This window comes from Danio aesculapii, chromosome 19, assembly GCF_903798145.1.
Source record: "Danio aesculapii chromosome 19, fDanAes4.1, whole genome shotgun sequence".
NCBI lineage: Eukaryota > Metazoa > Chordata > Actinopteri > Cypriniformes > Danionidae > Danio > Danio aesculapii.
In genome coordinates this window covers 50,945,167-50,955,166 of record NC_079453.1, presented here as the reverse complement: position 1 = coordinate 50,955,166, position 10,000 = coordinate 50,945,167, and the positions used below count along the sequence as shown (strand labels likewise).

At 39.2% G+C, this 10,000-nt stretch overlaps 1 protein-coding gene across 1 annotated transcript in view; it reads left to right on the top strand.

The window, feature by feature from the left end:
• LOC130246465 (prolyl endopeptidase-like) overlaps nucleotides 1–846 on the top strand; it is a 30,906-nt gene extending 30,060 nt beyond the window's left edge. The window contains exon 15 of the mRNA XM_056479433.1: nucleotides 1–846. This exon is cut by the window's left edge and continues 1,780 nt beyond it. The gene's annotated coding sequence lies outside the window, so the exon portion shown is untranslated.
• The last annotated feature ends 9,154 nt before the right edge of the window (nucleotides 847–10,000 follow it).

Genomic DNA, 10,000 nt, shown 5'->3' with positions numbered 1-10,000 from the left:
GTAAAACACATGCTGGAATAGTTGGCGGTTCATTCCGCTGTAGCGAACTCTGATTAATAAGAGACTAAGCTGAAGGAAAATAAATGAATATTGTGTTTTATATTACGCTACAGACACTTTGTAATAAACTGCAGCACATTTACTGTTATTCTACACACTTATTTCTCTAGATATTATTTCTTAGACATTATATTATTTCTCTAAGCTACTGCAATGTCAATAAAAGTCACTTTGTTAAACTGTAGAGTTGAGTTTTCAACATCAGAAGTGGACCGAGCAGAGATCAACATCCCATAATGCAATTCATAACCGCAAATAAACACAAAACAATGCAGAAACTGTTCATTAATACCAATTTATAGATGAATGTATGAATTTTAAAGAATGTTCGTTTGTTGCTCACACACTAGTCATTAATTAATGATTTAGCTTTTCATGAGTTATACATTAACTTAAGAATTAATTGATGCATATTAGTGCACCCAAATTGTAAAGTGTTACCAAATAAATGAATAGATAATTAATAAGACATTTTCCAAACCTGTGCTACTAATAATCTCTCTTCTATTGAACATGAAGGAAAATCTACTGAAGAGTGCTGGATAAAACAGCCATTGACTTTCATGGTGTTGTTTTGTTTCTGCTATGGATGTCAAATGTTCCAGCATTCTTCAGAATATCTTCTTTTGTGTTCAACAGAGGAAGGAAACTCATGAGTGTTTACAACCACTTGAGCATGAGTAAATGATGTTGTTTTGGAGAACTGTCCCATTATGTTTGACTGTCTCTATGCAGATTTCAGGGAGTGCACGTTAATCAGTGCATTGAAGGTTTTTAAATGATCCTTTTTTTTTGTAATTTTTATTTTTCTGTTAAAATACGGGTATAATATAATAAATGGTTTCTTTTGGATTCATCTGACTTGCAATTCCTCTATCGAACACCAAGGGGCAGCAAAGGATCACAAACATACTATCACATAGTTTACTGTAGCTTAAACAATTGAGTTCATCTTTATTTCTCTAGCGCTTTTACAATGTAGATCGTGTTAAAGCAGCTTAACACAGACGTTCAAGTAAATGGAAACTGTGTCAGTGCAGTTTTCAGAGCTGAAATTCAGTTCAGTCTGGTTTAATTTTCACTGCTGAGAGTCCAAACACTGAAGAGCAAATTTATCCATGCGCAGAAACACAAGTCCCAAACCAAGCAAGCCAGTGGAGACAGTTCAATTCATCTTTATTTGTATAGCGCTTCGTACAATAATTATTGTTATAATAATTATTATTTTTAAACATCGTTACATTACAATCAGATTAAGTTACAATCAAATATAAGCTATCATATACAGACATAGTTAACCTGAAACTCAGGTGATCATATCTACAGATATAACAGTTAAATCACCAGTTACATTTATGATATCCTCTATTAGCACTCTGGTTTAATACAAATAGCCAAACATAATTTAATCAAATAATTCATAATGAAGGGCGACACGGTGGCTCAGTGGTTAACACTGTGGCCTCACAGCAAGAAGTTCGCTGGTTCAAGTCTCGGCTGGGTCAGTTGGCGTTTCTGTGTGGAGTTTGCATGTTCTCCCCGTGTTGGTGTGGGTTTCCTCCAGGTGCTCCAGTTTTCCCCACAGTCCAAACACATGCGCTATAGGGGAACTGATCAAATAACTTGGCCGTAGTACGTGAGTGTGTGTGTGTGTGTGTGTGTGTGTGTGTGTGTGTGTGTGTGTGAATGAGTCTGTATGGATGTTTCCCAGTACAGCTGGAAGGTCAACAGCTGTGTGAAACACTTGCTGGAATAGTTGGTGGTTCATTCTACTGTGTTGACCCCTGGTGATAAAGGGACTAAGCTAAAGGAAAATGAATGAATGAATTCATACTGAATATGTCAAATCATTAACAAGCTAAATAATCTACCAACTTCGGGAAGCAAAACAAACTAGTTTTCACTTTGAAGTATTATTTATCTTCCCCTATTGGCAGATTATTTTGCTGATTTTAAAGAAAAACTCACTTCATTTTGTCTCATTATTTGTGAAAACAAGAAAGTGAGTTTTGCTAGTCTGGAAAACGCTTCTTGATTTAAGAATGTTTAGATATTTGGGGGAGAAACAAGACAAAAAGAAGATTTTTTTGCAGTGTAAATCCTGCAGGACAGTGGTTCTCAAACTGTGGTACGCAGGCTTCCTTCTAGTGAACACCCTTTTAACCCTATGACGTGTATAACACCGATATGATCAGTAAATTGAATTGAAGATCTGATTTCTAATATCAAGATGTAAATCCAATTCATATTCATTTTCTTTTCAGCTTAGTCCCTTTATTAATCAGGGGTCGCCACTGCGGAATGAACCGCCAACTTATCCAGCATATGTTTCACGCAGCGGATGCCCTTCCAGCTGCAACCCATCACTGGGAAACACCCATACACTCATTCACACACATACACTATGAACAATTTTAGCTTACCCAGCTCACCTGTACCGCATGTCTTTGGACTTGTGGGGGGACCCGGAGCACCACGTCACCCCAATTCATATATCAATACAAGTTAATGTTTAGATTTCAAAGATATTCTAATAAGTTATTTATACATGCATCACATATTTCAAATTTTATCAAAGAGTTTATATATATGAATATGATGACATTTACAGGTTTTGATGAATAGGCTATTTTTTGATAAGACTTTAAGTACAGCTGTTTCCTTTGTACTTTTTAAGAACAGTGCCATTTTGAACTCTTAAACGCACATTTTCATTTAAACAATGATGTTTATTTATTTGTTTACCTGTAAGCACAGTACAGTGTTAATGTTCAAACTATTTATAATGTTTAAAATGGCTAACAATAATAAATATTACTAATAATAGTAATTAATCTGCCATGTGCAGTGCTGTAGCTGCTTAATTAGGTCTACTACGCTACTGTATACTGCTCAATACTGCTCATCATGGTGGTACTTGGAGAGACAATTTTTTTCTGAGGTGGTACTTGGTGAATAAAGTTTGAGAACCACTGCTGTAGGAAATATCAGAGATGAATGAACCTTCAGTCTGTCATTCGCACATCACACTGACCTGAGATCAGCTCGGATTTGTCCCTCCAGATCCGCTTTTACACATCAGAAATACTGGAGAAAGAACAGAAGTGCAGAGAAAAACACTGCAACAAATGCCTTTTATGATGACTGACATCCTAATTAGTGCACTAACTAGTGAACGAGGGTGCTTATTGAGACCACTCATTGTTTCAAATCCATTAACACATGATTTTCTTTGAGTTTTTGTCTTGTCCAAATATCTAAATACTCTGAAGTCAAGAAGCAATTTATAGAGAGGCACTCAATATTGGGTTGTTTTCAGAAATAATGAGTCAAAATGAAGTGAGTTTTTCCTTAAAATGAGCAAAATAATCTGACAATGGGGGAAGCAGACGAATGTTAATTCAAAACGACAGCTAAATTATTTTACCAATGCCATCAGGAGATTATTTTGCCTGTTTTAATTAAAAACTAACATAATTTTGACTCATTTCTGAAAAAAAGACTATATTTTGGCTCATCTATAAAATGCTGAAAACAGAAATAATGTTTTGTCTAGAAAATGCTTCTAAGCAAGAAAAGCCTCATTTTTGCAGTGCATAATTAAAATAATCAGCAGTAACAGTGTTTAATTACACAGAGAGTAAGCATGTGCTCTTCATCACTGTTGTGCTTTTGAAATCTGACTGGGATGCTGCAGATCGACCTGCATTTGAGGAAAGGTGCAGAGGTGAAATGAAGAATCCGGACTCTGTGTGGTCACTCAAAGTTTAATCTGAGCTTGACCAAAACCTGAGAATTAATCAGATCAGGCATTATGAAGTTCAGCTGTGACCATTAAAACCAAATCTACATTTAGAGGAGTGACCGTGCTAAATCCAGCGGCCTGATTTATAAATGCTGCATATGTAGGAAATGGGGGTAGAAGTGTATGTACGGCTTAGAAAAAACTACATTTATGGCAGAACTTAAATATTAATGTAATTTGAAGCACTTTAATCATCATATGAGTCCTAATCATTAATAAATAAATCTGTATTCTGGCATACATTCACTTTCAGGAAGGTTTCAAGGTAAAGTTTTATAAGTGAAATCCTAGATCTGACCAAGCTTCAAATCTGAGTGATCGTCTCTAATCGAGAATAATTAGAAAGAAATACTAGTTTATATTTCTGAATTTGGTGGTGCATTGATGCCACCTATTTTCTTTCCACTCAGTTATCATAATTAGATGATATGCTGATTAAAATATATGTCCTAGAGATGTGAAGAGCAATGGAGCGGTACTCTTTAATATATAAAGAATGGACCTTAGATACAAGAAAACACATTTTAACCGTGTCATAATAATGAGATTATTGCATTTATGATTTATATTTTGAGGGTAGACAATGCAAAAGTCCATATCCGACCAATGGAGAGCTGCAGACTGAGTGAATGTCTTATCTACACTCACCGGCCACTTTATTAGGTACACCTGTCTAATTGGCCAATCACATGGCAGCAGCTCACTGCATTTAGGCTTGTGGTCAAGACGATCTGCTGCAGGTCAAAGCGAGCATCAGAATGGGGAAGAAAGGGGATTTAAGTGACGCTGAACGTGGCATGGTTGTTGCTGACAGACGGGCTGCTCTGAGTATTTCAGAAACTGCTGATCTACTGGGATTTTCACGCACAACCATCTCTAGGGTTTACAGAGAATGGTCCGACAAAGAGGAAATATCCAGTGAGCGGCAGTTCTGTGTGCGCAAATGCCTTGTTGATGACAGAGGTCAGAGGAGAATGGCCAGACTGGTTCCAGCTGATAGAAAGGCAACAGTAACTCAAATAAGCACTCGTTACAACCGAGGTCTGCAGAAGAGCATCTCTGAACACACAACACGTCCAACCTTGAGGCGGATGGGCTACAGCAGCAGAAGACCACACCGGGGTGCCGCTCCTGTCAGCTAAGAACAGGAAACTGAGGCTACAATTCACACAGGCTCACCAAAACTGGACAATAGAAGATTGGAGAAACGTTGCCTGGTCTGATGAGTCTCCATTTCTGCTGCCACATTCGGATGCTCGGCTCACAATTTGGCCTCAACAACATGAAAGCATGGATCCATCCTGCCTTGTGTCAGCTGTTCAGGCTGGTGATGGTGGTGTAATGGTGTGGGGGAGATTTTCCTGGCACACTTTGGGTCCATTAGTACCAATGAGCATGGTGTCAACGCCACAGCCTACCTGAGTATTGTTGCTGACCATGTCCATCCCTTTATGAGCACAGTGTCTCCATCTTCTGATGGCTACTTCCAGCAGGATGTCATAAAGCACCAATCATCTCAGACTGGTTTCCTGAACATGACAATGAGTTCACTGTACTCAAATGGCCTCCACAGTCCCCATATCTCAATCCAATAGAGCACCTTTGGGATGTGGTGGAGATTGGCATCATGGATGAACTGTGTGATGCTATCATTACAATATGGAGCAAAATCTCTGAGGAATATTTCCAGTAGCTTGTTGAATCTCTGCCATGAAGGATTAAGGCAGTTCTGAAGGCAAAAGGGAGTCCGACACTAGTAAGGTGTACCTAATAAAGTGTATATATAAATATCAAGAATGTAGCCACCTGAGAAAACACATCTTTAACCACACAATATCTCATAATTATGCCAAAAAATTATATTTATGACTTAAATTTATGATAACTGAATAGAAAAAACAATATTAAAGCATGATCAAGCGACTAAAAGAAACTAAAGCAGAATTTGAGATTAATAATCAGATCCCTCAAAGACGGCCATCTGTCGCCCCCTGCAGGTGTATGTGTGTCGCACACACACAGAGAGTGCAACATCTGGAAACAGAGAAGGCATTTATGTGTGTATAGACTGCAAAAACACACACAGAACAACAGCAGTTTGTTTTCTACACGTCAATCAAGATTAAGCATAATAATGGAGAGTGTTTAGTCTCCTGGAGCAGTTCATCACGCTTCACTCTAAAGCCACTGAAAGCCCAGCGGGAACTCCAGAACACACTGCTCATCTGCTGCTCTCATGTGACCCTGCTCTCCACACACACACACACACACACACACACACACACACACACACACACACACACACACACACACTTGACGTCTCCATCTGCAGTCACTGACCTGAGCTCTAGAGGTGTGTGTTTCTCCCTCAGAGAGTCTGGATCAGGCCTCGCTCCTCTTTCATACTTGCTCTCGATCCGGATTAACCTCACAAATCCCATTTGAGGAGCTGCTCGGATCAAACTGTGCTGTGAGGAAACTTTCTCCTTCACACCAGCTTAAAGGTGGAGCCTTTTAATCTGACGAATATGTAAACATTTCACACACACCATTTCATCTCTCATATACACCTTCTCTTTCACACACACACACATGCACTCAGAAACACACTCCCTCAAACACACTTGTATCTCTCAAACACTCACAGCACACTTAATTACAACCTGTGGTCGACCGAAGTGCTGTACAATAGCAGTAGCAGGTAAAAAAAACAGCAATACACTACAATAAAAACAACAATAACACAATAGTAACAACAGAAAACTTTCCAAGAAAGAAGCGATTTAGTTTAGCCTGGAACCGCCATTAGGGAATATTAAATGCACTCAAACAAGATGAGTCTATAACATCCATTAAAGAACAGAGAGAGTGGCTGCTATTCTGATTTTTAATGGTAACTTCATAGCTTCGGACCCACAACCGCAAAGGCTTTATCGCTCCTGCATTTGAGACGAGATGGAGGTATTCGCAATAGACGGCAGTGGGAATTTGAGCCAAGCAATCGGGTTTGGGCCTTAGCAGTGATCAGATCAGAAAGACACGTTGGCGCTAGGTTATGAAAGGTTTTTATAAACATTTATGAACCAGCAACCAATGCAGTGATCGCAATATTAGTGTGATATGGTCATATTTGTGGCTACTCATGAGCAAACGGGCGGCTGCATTTTGGACCATTTGAAGTTTGGAAATAGAAGATGAAGGTAGTGATGGATTCAGATTTCTGCCTTCCAATCCATCCCAGCATGGATCAACATTAATCCTTTTCCTCATTACTTGTTTAATATGATTATTTGGATAATAAATAGAGTGAACACACTGGTTAACATAAGAACATTCAGTGCATTCGCCTGTCTCTTTGTAACTCTGCAGCCACCAAACTAGATCAGAGGTCATGAAGACCTCGAGTGGAATGTTTTGGGGTGTAGCGGATATTTTAAATGGGGGGGGGGTTACAGCTTTATGAGATCTAAATGTTTACTTTCATATAATTATTAATCAGTAGGTAGTGCTGTCGCCTTACAGTAAGAAGGTTGCTGGTTCGAGCCTCAGCTTGGTCAGTTGGCGTTTCTGTGTGGAGTTTCTGTGTGCATATTCTCCCTGCGTTCCGGGTGCTCCGGTTTCCCCCACAAGTCCAAAAGCATGTGGTACAGGTGAATTGGGTAGGCTACATTGTCCGTAGTGTATGTGTGTGTATGAGTGTGTATGGATGTTTCCCAGAGATGGGTTACAGCTGGACGGGCATCCGCTGCATAAAACATGTGCTAGTTAAGTTATCGGTTCATTCCACTGTGGCGACCGCGGATTAATAAAGGGACTACGCCGAAAAGAAAATAAATGAATGAATGATTATTAATCACCTGTTTCTAAATGGTCTGTCTCTAAAAGTAAGGGAGCTGTATCCCCCCGTCCCCCCTGGTTGCTACGCCCCTGTGTCTTCATATTTGTATGATTACGTGCTAATACTGTCTGAAGTGATCTTGTTATTATTGTTATTGTGTGTATATTCCGTTTACAGGGATTTTCCTTATTATTCAAGGTAGACTTTGTGTAGTAAGAATATTGCAGTCTGAATGCTGTTTACACCAGTTTTGAACTAGTTTGATAAGACAGCTGAGAGTACGAAGAAACATCCTTGTGTTTTTATAACAGATTGTCTTATGCATGTGCATATGCATCTGATGGGTCAGTTCTACAGGTCTGAGACCAGCTCTTCATTGTCTACAGGTGACTTGACAAAAGCCTTTTGTCGCCATCCCTATCCGGTTTCAGAGATGACCCCGCATTGACGTACATATTTAGAATTGTCTATCTTTGTTTTAACCAATCGGAACCTGTTACCTGAATCCCACCCTTTCTGGTCTTGTGTAGAGGGTATAACTGTTATTGATTTGTGATTGTAAGCAGAGTGGCCTATAGGAACTCATTGAGTGTTGGAGCTGATGAAACTGCAAACTCTGCGATCTCTGACTCCAGCTCTTCTTCATCTGCTCATTCTTTGGGTTAAAATTGTAAATAATGACTTCAGTTGACCAATATATAAAGAATTACAATAATCTAATCACGTGGAAATAAAAGCATGGATAATCATTTCCTGCTTAGGAAAGGTTTCACTTTGGCTAGTCGTCGTGGATGATCAAAACTTGAACTTACTATTTACTTATTTGTTTGTCAAGTCTAGTAGAAACCCAAGGTTTTTAACTTCAGAGGTGAGCTAACCGTTTAATACACTGAGATCAGTAGGTGGTTGGCTAGAATGCTGCAGAGGACCAAAAGAATAACTCAGGTTTTATCTTCACTCAAAAGCATAATGTTATCAGTGAGCCAGAGTTTGATTTCACGAAGACAATCTTCTAATATCTTGAGGGTTAAGCTATCATTGTTTTTAGGTATATAAAGCTGTGTATCATCTGCATAGCAGTGATACATAAGTCCAAACTTTCTCATTATAGTTCCTAAGGGCAGCATATATAGTGAGAATAGCTGGGGTGCCAGAATCGATCAGCAAGTCAGCTCTGCATTAGAAGAGAGAAAGGTACCTAGGGGTTCACTGAAAGCTTCTATTTGATAAGAAGAACTCCAATTCAGGACTGTGCCGGAGATACCAAGTGCAGATTGGAGTCGAGTTAGAGGTATGTTGTGATCAACAAAATCAAAACCAGAGCTCAAGTCGAGCATCACTTACGCCATTGTATCACTATCATCGGTAGTCATCAAAATACCATGGTAAACCTTTAAAAGTGCAGACTCAGCACTATGCAGAGATTTGAATCCGGATTGAAAGGTGTCAGAGTTTTGTAGCTGGAGACATATGCTCTCTCTCTCTCACACACACAGGCTCACACACAAACACACACCTTCTCACACATGCACCCACACCTATACTCAATTCACACGCACTCTTTCTCTCACACACATTGTAAAATACACTTACACTCTGCTGGGACTGTAAGTATTAACTGGTGTATCCTCTCCCACACAGCGCTGGTCTTCCTCCATCAGTCCTCTATCATGATCTCCAATGCTTTATTCAAACACAGTGAACGATCACCGCCATAAAGGACAGTCAGATCCACTACAGCTCACGGACATCTGCACACCTCCACATCTGAATGATGACTAAATCAGGATTAGACACATAAAACAGCAGGAAACACCTCTGAACATCCATTATTAATACACAATCTGCCGTCACTCCTTCATTTTGTCTTCATCCTCATGCTGAAACGGTTTACAGTAGCATTAAAGAAAGTCATTTATTAGAAAGAAACCTCCTGATAAAAACACAGAACTGCTGGCGTCGTGCTGTTCCTCCGGGGGCTGAAATCTGACGCTGATTACACATGATTAAAATAGAAACCAGGCTGGGAAAGCAAACACAATACGTCCAGAGTACCTGTATTGTACTTTTTTAATAACATGTTTCAATATTGCAACAGCCATCTGCTTCTCTAACAGGTAAAAATGATGGAAAACTCCAACAGAAAGCAGAAAAACAAACCCAAAACAACAGAGGACTTGATTATTTTCTTCGCTACTCGCCTAATTCAAACGATAGTCATTTAACACAGTGAGAAGATCTCATTCAACACATTATCATCATCGTTATTCAAACAAATTATAAAAATAGATTGCATT